The sequence below is a fragment of the Alexandromys fortis genome, unplaced genomic scaffold (genome assembly GCF_014885135.2).
Source record: "Alexandromys fortis isolate MF-2015 unplaced genomic scaffold, M_Fortis_MF-2015_v1.1 scaffold_20, whole genome shotgun sequence".
In the NCBI taxonomy this organism is placed as follows: domain Eukaryota; kingdom Metazoa; phylum Chordata; class Mammalia; order Rodentia; family Cricetidae; genus Alexandromys; species Alexandromys fortis.
Genome location: NW_026067903.1, coordinates 8,039,663 through 8,051,612, shown reverse-complemented (window position 1 = coordinate 8,051,612; position 11,950 = coordinate 8,039,663). Strand labels below are relative to the sequence as shown.

At 42.8% G+C, this 11,950-nt stretch overlaps 1 long non-coding RNA gene across 2 annotated transcripts; it reads left to right on the top strand.

The window, feature by feature from the left end:
* Positions 1-5,873: 5,873 nt before the first annotated feature.
* Positions 5,874-11,493, top strand: LOC126496988 (uncharacterized). 2 transcript variants are annotated; one of them, XR_007590493.1, is made up of 3 exons: positions 5,874-5,984; positions 10,938-11,079; positions 11,183-11,493. It is a non-coding gene; the product is annotated as an uncharacterized lncRNA (long non-coding RNA). The 2 variants fall into 2 exon arrangements; XR_007590494.1 differs by having other exon boundaries at positions 5,883-6,052.
* The last annotated feature ends 457 nt before the right edge of the window (positions 11,494-11,950 follow it).

Genomic DNA, 11,950 nt, shown 5'->3' with positions numbered 1-11,950 from the left:
GAGACAGGGTTTCTCTGTGGCTTTGGAGCCTGTCCTGGAACTAGCTCTGTAGACCAGGCTGGTCTCGAACCCACAGAGATCCGCCTGCCTCTGCCTCCCGAGTGCTGGGATTAAAGGCGTGCGCCACCATCGCCCGGCTCACCTGAAATTTTTATGATCATTGCTTTTTGTTCCCCTCCAGAACTTGATGGCAAGCTCCCATTGATAGAGATACCACAACCTGAGACATAGGGCATAGAGAAATCAAGCTGGTACTGACCTGGAAGCTTCATCCCTATTGGCTAGCTTTGAGAGTGTTGGAAGGGCCTATAAATTCTATTGGGAGAGAGTTATCAACCATTTTATCCATCTGTAAATCCCATGAGCTACAATAATGATTGCCCTGGCAAGATACACCCACTGGTGCAATAGTGATATAAATGTTATGGGAGTAACCAATAACTTCCTGATTAGATTGAAATCCAGCTCTAAAAAATGGAACTCATGCCTGGTATTAGCAATTGTGCCAAATACAAGAATGCCTCCTGCTAGAGGGGAGCATGTTTGTGACATTCTCTTCAGGGCCATTGAGGGTGACTTCTATGTCATGCTAACAAGTCACAAGAGATCTGAAGGGCTAAGAAAAGGATGATTATCGTGTGACCTTACCAGATGTGGGGCAGAGGAACAATTCTAGAATTCAAATAACTGAAAAAGCACCTGTGGCGTGGCTGCAGCGCAGGTTTGATGACACGCGATGCATCTCATAACAGGGCCAACGAGGGAGACGGCAGATGCTAACTGAAAGCAGAGTCGGAGAACTCTGGGATGGAGATGCAAAAATTTTAATTCGACACAAATATTTACACATCTTAAGAATAGGCCATGCTGCCGGGCGATGGTGGCGCACACCTTTAATCCCAGCACTAGGGAGGCAGAGGCAGGCAGATCTCTGGGAGTTTGAGACCAGCCTGGTCTACAGAGCTAGTTCCAGGACAGGCTCCAAAGCCACAGAGAAACCCTGTNAAAAAAAAAAAAAAAAAAAAAAAAAAAAAAAAAGAATAGGCCATGCTTTAAACAAGCCACAAAGAGATCAATAGAAAGGGATCCGTTTCAAAGAATAGAAACAGATGGAAAATATTAAAATTATATGGAGTTTATAATCATTCCGTTCTAACAAAGATTATTATAAACAATTTTAAAAGAAATACCTATAGCAAAGCCGCTAATCAAGGAATTAATTTATGCTGGATTGAGAAAGTACATCTGATATGAAATACTATCAGAACAAATATTTCGTCTAAAGCAGGTTCTGTGCTTCTAAATTGTTTATAACCACATTTTCTGCAGCTTTTTGCCTTGGATATCATATTGAAATCATATTCCAAGAAAATAAATATTGAAAATATTCATGACTTCTTAGATGAGGGACTAAAACCATTTAGTCAGAATGACTCTTAGTATACATATCAAGATATAACTGCACTGGGCAATGGTGGCATATGCCTTTAATCCCAGCACTCGGGAGGCAGATCTTTGTGAGTTCGAGGCCAACCTGGTCTACAGGAGCTAGTTCCAGGAGAGGCTCCAAAGCTACAGAGAAACCCTGTCTCGAAAAACCAAAAATAAAAAATTTTATATATATATATATGCATTGCTGTAGTCAATATTTTACTATATTCTAAATATTTAATTATGTCTATTTAATATGTATAATGTTCATTATTATTTACAAGAATATAAATAGAGATAGTCTATCATAATACACTTGTGATTACAAATATTTCCAAGATATAGTCCCTCTATATCTCTTTTTGTAGTAAGAAGTATGCCAAAACTACCAAAATTAACATGACACAAAAAGGAAACTATTGTGAGCTGAAGTTTAGCAAGAAAGCAATGGAGAGTTGAGCTCACCCACTGAAAACAGCGCACCAAGAAACAGTGACAGAATCCCTATATTAGCAAGTATGGCTGTGTTTGGGGTTCTTAATAGAAGTCATTCAATGGTTAGCATTGTGGGTTTGGTAACTAATATCCGCATGGCATTCATGAATAATTTTGGTATAGGTTTCACCTCCTGGCTGGATGCATGTCAACTCTTTTAACTTTTGACCTCCGGGTCTTTCTGAAGTGCTTGCTATCAGAGAGCTCTATATCTGAGCTTCACAGTGTGTCTTCTTCCTGATTCACTGAGTCAGGATTTGTAGCGATGCTCTCTGGTTACAGCAGGGATCTGTTGCAGAATGGCCCTGGAGTGACCTGCATTTGCCGTGAAACACTTCATAATCTGCAGCTAATGTTTCATGAACAATAGAATCTAACTCTTAACTGGTATGGCCACGTTTAGGGTTGAGAGTAGAGGCCATTCAATGGTTAGGCTGTGGTGGATCCGAATCTGAACTTGGGCCAGGTGACTCAGACCTGTTTCTGAGCTCATGATGCTTTCTGTCTGTCCTCTGGTGCCATGCTGGAGTGCAGCCAGCACGTATGTGCCAAGAATTGTGCTAATCACCTCAAGATGCATCTAGACATTTAGCTCTGACACAAGTGCTTTGCAGCCAACCCAGATATTACAGAGGAGACAACAGTGGTCAGTTAAGAGCCAGTCAAGTTCCCCCCACTGACGTCCAAGCCTCTTTGCCGCAACCGTGCGAGAAGGTTCTCTCAAGTCTTGGCAGCAGAATTCTGCTGAGCCTCCAGTTTTACCTTAAGGATAGTTTGATTTTTGTTGATAACTGCCATTTTTTGTTAGTTAATTGACATCTTGGGAAGCGACGAGTCAAGTTGGTGGCCTCTTGTTAAGAAAAAATAGAAATCTATATCTTTCCTTTTTTTTTTTGAGTGAATTTCATGTCTACCTTTCGTCATTAATCTTCTCTCAATAAACAGGGTGGCCATAGACTATGAGAACAGAGATCATATTACACTATATGTAATAATACAGCATAATGTCCATCTGTCTCTGAGTATTTGTTGCCAGAAATGTATTGATATTTTACTCTGTGTTTATATCTTGGCTTGTCAGGCTAATCAGCAGATGCTTTTGCAGTAAGTAGTAAAGACATAAAATCTAGGGCGTCTTTGCATTGGGTACTCAGAAATCTTAAAAATATGTAGCCATTCACCCAGAATGATTTTCTTGGCAGTCCTGGGAAATAAACCAATAGACTCCTGCATGCTAAGCAAGCAGGCTATCACTATGCTCCAACCCCAACCCAACATTAAAACTTTGTTTGTGAATCTACTTAAAGAAAATGTATCATTTGAAGAACGGATTCTGTTTTAGAATGTTAGTCATAAAACTTATCTGCACAAAAAATAAATAATTCATGTATCTAATAATGAAATTGACTAAATAAAGTATGATACATCCATAATTGAAGTCTTGAGATGTGTACTATAAAATCCTTATTGACATGAGAATTAATTACTTCTTAACCTTACTTGGCAAACAAATGTTTATTGATAACCAACAGTATGTGTTTTAATTAATAAATATATTTCAATAACAATAATAAGTGAGTTGCTGGGGATGAGGCTCAGTAGCAGACTCTCTTTGGTACTTTCCCCACAGGATCAGGTCTAGTTTCTCATCCCCTGTAGGCTGTGCTCTGTGGCTTGTTTCTAATGCATACTATCTATCGTGGGAGTGATGCTTGCAGTGTACGTCAAAGAGCAGGGAACTCACACCACACACACACACACACACGAGACAGCCTTTTCTTCCTCCCTTTTCTTTCTCCATCACAATACGATTCTTGGGATTGTGACATATAAGCTGTCACCTGAGAGCGTGGCTCACCAGGAGCTTCTTTGCTGGAGGCGCCATGAAGAAAAACTATATAGAAAGCAAAAAAAGGATGCAGGATCCCAGTTGCTTCAGTCCCAGCTGTTGGGTGCCCTAGCCCAGACACCAGGCGCGTGGCCAGGGAGCTCAAATATTTCAGCCATGCTACATGAGGCTAAGTGAACCGAATGTAAACTGTCCCCATCAAGAGCTGCTCAAACTGCAGATTCGTGGACAAAATCAAGTTTGCTTTTAAAGCCATCAAGTTTTAATATGATTTCTTATGCAGACTTAGGTAGATACGGCAAATCTTTACCAAATAGACAGGTCACAAACCATATAGACATGTATATAATCTCTTTGTTGTTTGCACGTGATGCTGTTATAGGTGCATAAAGTAGAAACATGTCAGCAGAATTCCTTTAGGCTGGGGAACCATGAGGACGTGGGCTGTCACTGTGCTGTGTGGACCACCTGCAACTGTGATACATTCAGTATGTCTATAATCACAGGAGAAGTTAGCGTAGATATTGCTGAATAGGTACACAGGGAAGGATGAATGAACGGCAATAAAGACTTCATTCTAATCAGCTGTTCCCATGGTGACACATATCACCCATCTTGCTCCTGAAATACACATATTAAATATAATTTGAGCCTTCTGTGACTGTGTGCTCTCTGGTTCACACCTGCTGCATTCCCAGCCTAGGAAATAAGACTTGAGGAGGAGAGAACCATGGCTTCAGGTAATTTAACTCATCAGAACTGTTATTAATTAAACCTGTTTTCATCAACATTAATTATATTCTTAGAAAATTTGGGATATATCTGGTTATTTATAATCAATTTGTGTCATATACATCACAGAAAAATACATATACACTTTGTCTGCAATGAAGCACCAGGACCAAAATACAAGTTGGGGAGAAAAGAGTTCATTGCTGTTCATCACTGAAGGAAGTCAGAACAGGAACTCAAACAGGGCAGTATCCTAGAGGCAGGAGCTGATACAGAGGCCATGAAGGGGTGCTGCTTACTGGCTTGCTCCCCCTGGCTTGCTCAGCCTACCTTCTTACAGAACCCTTTTCCACCTACTGGACCCTACCCCCGTGATGACCAGTTGAGAAAATGCCTTACAGCTGGATCTCAAGGAAGCATTTCACCAACTGAGGCTCCTTGCTCTGATGACTCTAGCTTGTGACAAATTGGCACGCAAAACCAGCCAGCACACACACGGGCAAATATGCATATTCATATGCATATATAATGTCTTAGTTATGCCAGCATAAAATGTGGCCTCTTGTTCACTGCATGCCAGAAGATTATTAGTGTTCTCTGCACACACTGCAGATGTTCATTTTGCATAACGCAAGGTAAGATTATGAAAAAAAAATGGGTTTTGTGCTTTGATTATGTAGACTGGCTGGTAACATTTGCTTTATACATCTGTATTAATGAAGACAGTCAAGCAAGCTGGGAAAGTTGGTTGTGGTGAACAGAAAGAACGTTTCCCTGCTCTGGGAAATGACATCATGAGCACAATTGGTTAGATTTGATCTAGAAACATCAGACAGCTCTTGCAGTAACTTATGCAGGTGATTTACATAATTATCACTGCCCATGTACAGGAGCAAAGCAGAACCAAACGAGTTAAGACTTGCACAATTTATCTTTGGTATCAGAAGCCTGGAATAAATCCATTTCAATGTTTTGGGAACTGTGAACTTGTTTCCCAGCCTAGCTATAAATAACTTGAATGCAAGCTGCAAAATGTCCTTGGGCTCGCTGACCAGCTCTGCCACCCTGGTGCTATTGCCGCAAAGATTTCTCCTCCTTTTATTTCCTTATATTGTAAAAATGTCAGCGGCCGTGTGACATCACGTGCCCTGAGCAGGGCAGCATCGATTTAACTAAGTTAGTGATTGCCATGTGCCAGACTCTAAGTGCTTAGCTTATATGAACTCCCACTGAAGCCTCATGAGAGCCTTATAAGGTTGGGGTTTCCATTATCCCCACTTTACAAGTAAAGAACTAAGAAAAGAATGCAGTGACCGAAATCCTCCACTGCGCATGCGTCAAAGCCAGTTGGCCGTTGCCAGTATGGAAATAACAAACAAGAGGTCACCTTAGGAGCCTCGTCGTGGAGCGAAATCTGTGCCGAACACTTGATGCCCATTAAGGAAAATGACCCGAAACTCAGAAATAAGGGAAAGTGGTGAGTGCCTGCCTCGACGGAGAAGCATCTGGAAGCCCTACCCGAGGGCCATCCAGTTCCTTATGAAGGTTATTAATGTTTGGTTTCTAATTATTATGGATCTAGGGCCAGATCCTATGAACCATGGTGCTGACTTGTAGCAGACAAATACATTTCTAGTAATATTTGGAAGGTAGAGTATAAACAAATTCTAAAATGGTCATCACACATGTTAAGTTTTATTGCTTCAGAGGACATTACCCACCCTTATAAATACTTTTGATTTTTATTCTATGCTTTTCTTTCATTTGCTTTGCGTGTCCGCCCCTTTACTCTTCCTTTAAGTGGCATTGCCCTCGGAATAGGTTCCCATAGGCCTAGATGAGAATTGGATCTTTTAAATAACTCCATGGTATTCTTATACTCAGAAATTGCTTAGGTAAAATCCCAAAGGCTAGGGTTGTAGTCCTTCATACTGGGGACAAATTTCTGGGCAAATCTAAATGTAAATTCAAAAACCTCTCATTTGGGAAGGGAGCAAAGAAAAATATATAGCTCAATAAAAACAATTATTTATTTATTTATTTATTTATTTTAGTTTTTCGAGACAGGGTTTCTCTGTTGCTTTGGAGCCTGTCCTGGCACTAGAGACCAGGCTGGCCTCGAACTCACAGAGATCCGCCTGCCTCTGCCTCCCGAGTGCTGGGATTAAAGGCGTGCGCCACCACCGCCCGGCAATAAAAACAATTTTTAAAAAGCCTCTCATTTATTTAAGAGTCCAGGTGTAGTTAGGTGAAAGAATATTTGTCCAAGATATATAAGGCACTCTGGGTTTAATCTCTAGCACTATGAAAAATAAAACAAAATAAAAAGATAAAATAAGAATGTTTGCCTTTGATTCCACCACTGAGGAGGCAGAGGCAGGCAGATCTCCATGAGTTCAAGGCCAGCCTGGTCTAAATAGAGAGTTCCAGGACAGCCAGAGCTGTATGGTGAGACTCTGTTGCAAGAAGAAGGAGGAAGAGGAAGAGAAAGAAAAGAGGAGGTAGCAAGAATTCTTCTGAAGATAATAGAAATAAAATGTAAAATTGTAATAAAAATACAATGATCCTGGCCAATGCGCTATAAGAAAAGTAAGATATAGAAATCCCCCAAAGGAATCAGTTTGGGGTCAAGATTAGATCATTTTTAGAAGGCAGAACTGGACAATTTGTTCTAGGTTCCCCAGCACTTCTGCACTGAGCTACATGGTGTATACCAGCACCTGTCTGAACAGGTTCTTGCTATGTAACCCAAGAATGGGCTTAACTTATACCCCTCCTAGCTCCACCTCCCCAGGTCTGGCACTACCACCCTGTTGTTGTTGTTTTAACTGTGACAAAGTCTTACTGTGTCACCTTGGCTGGCCTCCAACTTCCTATGTAGACTAGGCTGTTCTCAACCACCCAGAGATCCACCTGTCTCTGGTCATTTTTGTTTTTTATAAGTAGGTGGAGTTCTTACTTTTTGGGTTTATATGTAACTTAAATTTATTCTATGAATGTAATCCATCCCTGAATTTTAGAGCAACTTCTACGGATGCATTTGTAACTTTGAAGGAATGTTCTTGCTGAAGCAGTTTGAGCTCCAATTTGGTCAAGTCTAAAGCAAATTTTGAAGAAAGTCAACTTTAGCATTTTTTTTTCTGTAAGAATGGAGAAAACTAGAATACAAATTAAGGAAACCACATACTGTTAGAATCTTTTTATGTCTTTTTTTATTTTATTAAATTTTTTTAATTAAAAATTTCCGCCTCCTCCCCGCCTCCCTTTTCCCTCCCCTCCCCCACTCCCCACACCCCACTCCCCTCCCCCCCTCTCTCTAGTCCAAAGAGCAGTCAGGGTTCCCTGCCCTGTGGGTAATTCTAATGTAATGTTGGTCTTTCGTAGGAAGGAGTTATGCTCTTTTCAAAATTCTGTTGCGCCAACTTTCCAGACTAATTCCCGTTAGAAGTGATAGTCATATTCTGGCAAGGTAAAAACCTTCGTTATTAATAACCTTAGTTACTACCTTGTGTCAAAGTGTGGCACTGGTCTTTGTGAAGTGCAAAGCAGAATGACAAGATCTAGAGGCTGCCTTGGTTAGCCTATTGAACTGTATGCTTTAAAAACGGTTAATATCATATTAAACAGATTTCGTTTTTACCACCCTCTCTAGGACCAACATATGTGTCTTATGTTGTTAATTCTGCATCCACCACCGATGACCTTCCTGTCCCATTGCCGTGCTCATTGCTTCCAAAAGGCTCAGTCCAGACCATTTAGTGCAGGCTGCTCAGTATTCACTGAATTTCCATTCCAATGCTGTTCTATTTCTGCCTTTTATTCCTCTCATATCTCTATTCCTTTTGCTTAAACATTCTAATCCTCACGCTCCTACCCTGGAACGTGCGAAACCTGTCGAGGCTGGACCCCTACAAGCCCTTCCTCCCCTTAGTATGTCTACAGGTGAACTGGCTTTCCAGGGGCTGGACCTGACCAGGTGATTGACAGGCTCAGCTGGATTATCTCTTGAAGGAAGGAGACACTAGTAGGTAAAGCCTGGGGTGGCTTAGAATGTCATATTCCTTACAAGGGCCAGAGGTGAGACTTAGATTCTATTCTTTTCACTGGAGGGAAATTGTTTCTTTGAATGGATGTCAGCAAAACCCAGGGTGCCCTTCTTGCCATTTGGTAACTTAAAGTAATAGGAAAACTGGTGTTTACCTTTCTCGTGTTACCGGGGAAACGGGAGGAAGGGTGCAACGTCAAGCATAAGGAGATAGCCTCCTCGATAGCCTTCAAGCTGTTAACTCCTGCAACAGATGTGCCCTCCCCAGCTGCCAAATACAATTGAGAAAGGAAATTGGCTTCTGATGGTATCATCTATTTCTGTCCAGCACCTGTTGTTTGTGGACAAGATTTTTTTTTTTTTAAATACGGCATGCCCTCCAGTTCTACATGAGGGGTCAAACAAAATTAGAAAGACCCAGAGGGGGGAAGTGGAGACAATGGTGGTTGTCTCAGACACCAGAGATACCCTCTTTTAGGAAACACAACGGACTTGCCTAGTGAGATATCAGGTGATCGACTGGATTGATTGGTGGAATTACAAGAGGAAATCAACCTTGCTAGAAGCAGGTTGGCCTTTCATCAGAACTATGAAGGGCAGCAGGCTCTCCGTGGGAGAGGAGACTGCACCTACGCGCCAAGGACTTGGATCTTTAAAGAGCAGAAAAGGGAACTTTTAGGGTGGGAGACCCCATCAGCAGGTCAGTTCCCCGAAGGAAGGCTCCACGGAGTAAATACCAGCGGTTGGTCTGTTGATCTTATCAGAAGCTTCTTGGAACAACAGCCAAGGGTGTTATTAGTCAAGTCCACTTTCCTGTCCAGTTTCTCAGCCCACCTGAGGCTCGTAGTTCTTTAACCCTTCACCAAGAGTACCACTGCGGAGGGGTCATTAGCCCTCATCAGCGAGAAACTGACCAATAACTGTGTTCCTTTCCGTTTGCACGGCCGCTTAGCTTCCCGGATGCTATGCGAGACGGTGCTTCGGAGGGAAAGAGACAAGGATCTGCCTTAGTTTCGTTCTAAGGGAAGGACTGAGTTGGTGCATTTTTGCACCGTTGAATGGATGAATGGAGGTGTGACGTCGACAAATGGACAGAAGCGTTGCTCTCTAGGGGAAAGAGTGGGACCTGGCAGTGAGGGAATGCGAAAGGGGGGTGGGTAGATGGCGGACGCCAGCGAGCATCCCTAAGATGGGTATCCTAGGGTGGCAACTTCTTGTTGCCAGAGCAACATTGTGGCAGAGGACGGTGGGAAAGAAAAGCCCAGCAAGGGATGAATACCAACACCAAAGAGAAGGGAAAGGGCCCTGTGTGCGTTATCAAGTTTGAGGGTCACAATCTGCACCAAGTGGGGTCTGGCCACACATCCTCAACAAACCAATTAAAGGAGCCAAACTAAAAAGTGGAAAGCCGAAAAGAAGATTTGTCCAATGAGATTCTCTCTCCTTTACCCCAGGTCTTACCATGTATCTCTTGCTGCCTGGAACTTGCTATGTAGATCAGGCTGGCCTGGAACTCCCAGAGTTCCTCCTTCCTCTGCCTCCCAAGTGCTAAGACTAGAGGTATGTGCCACCATGCCTGGTAAGAAGACTGTAAGAAAATTAGAATCGTGGATCCTGTGGAGGTGGGCTTGGGCACATGCGTGAGATGTCTGGCTACACTGTTCAGAGCCATAAGCTCAAAGCGCCAAACCCCTTGTGTTAAGTAGATGCAGCCTTTATTTTCTGAGCTTTAGCCGCCTCTCATTGTATCCTTCTGTGGACTCTCCATGGGGTATCCACTGGGAGGAGAGGAGGAAGAGAGAGGAGAGAGGTCAGGGATGGGGAAGGAGAGGGCCCCAGGGAGGACTCTTCTCTTAGAAGGTCACCCTGTCAGGTTAGGGTGCTGCCCTGCTGTGGTAGTTTGAGTGAGAATGGCCCCATAGGTATAAGCATTCCTCTGTCTCTGCTTCCTGACTCTGCACACAGCAGGACTAGCTGACTCTGCCACCATACCGTAATCTCTGCCACAATAGTCAATATTCCTGTCGTTATAGTCCCAAGGAGGAAGTTACAGATCACAATGCATATACAGCCAAATTGGAGCCTTTTATTAGCTGGAGACTGATATCTTGGCACCAAGCTCAAAAGTACAGTGTTTATAAAGGCAAAAGCCAAAACGGTGTCACAGTCAGGTACAGGTCAGGGGACCAGGTAGCGTGTGTTTTGGCCATGCACTCAGCAGATATTGGTGGCCCATCTGGGCATGGTCAGGGTCCTGGGAAGTCCTGAATGTGTTGACTGTTTGGGAGTTAGAGGCAGATAAGTGGAGTCAGGGTAAGATCAAAATGAGATGGTGTTACCTTGGCCACTTCACCCTAAGCCAGCGTAAACCCTTCCTTCCCTAAGGTCCCTTCGTTGGACATTTTGTTGCTGCACTGAGACAAAACTAATGCAGGATGTGGAACTGGGGAGGAAGGTCATTCTTCAAGCCGATACGGAGACAAGGAGACAAGAATAACAGAATTTGTTTCTCTACTCAGTTTCACCTGTAAGCATTGTTTTATAAATACTCTCAAATAACAACAGATACCTGTCTGACATCTCAAATATAATCATTGGACTGAAGAGATAATGCAGAACTCTTGTTTTAGGTCAAGATGACTGTTTGGAAAACCAGTAGTAAAAACAAGAAGACTTTGGTGTTGGAGAGATGGCTCAGTGGTTTAGAGCTCTTGTTGCAGTGACCCAGTTTCGATTCCCAGCATGCACGGGCTGGCTCACAATCATCTATTACTCCAGTTCCAGAGGATCCAATACCCTCTCTGCCTTCCTTGGACACCAGGTGTGCATACATATACTATGCAGGCAAAACCTTCATACACATAAAATGAAGTAAATATATATTATATATAAATATATTTATTTAATCTATGTTATATACAAATAAATATATATTAAAATGTTTTTTAATAGAAAGGCTTGTGCATCTGAAATGCAGTTCCGGGGCACTTGAACTCAGACACGCCAAGTTACTCATAGGCGCTCGGAAAGGTCCAAGGCATTACTGTACACACCATGCACAATACGGCTCCCCAGCCCTGAGAGTGGTAACTGCTACCTGCCCCAGGAGTGGTCAATCTAACGCTTATCAGATTGGATGCTTTCGCTAGTCGTCTCTCTACAGGACACTGTTTGTGTCAGCAGAAATAATTTGCATGTGAGCCACAGATTCTTATCTATCGCTGAAGTCATAGAACCGGCGCTGTGGACTGAGGGCCAGAAGAAGCCTTTGTCTGGTGCTGCTGTGTCAAGGGGTTGCTCTCAGGCTTTCAAAACCAGCCACCTGAGATTTGACAACCTGAGACGTTGAAGTGTGACCTCCAGTTTAGAGGCTGCTTGTCACTCTCTGCTCCTTTTTA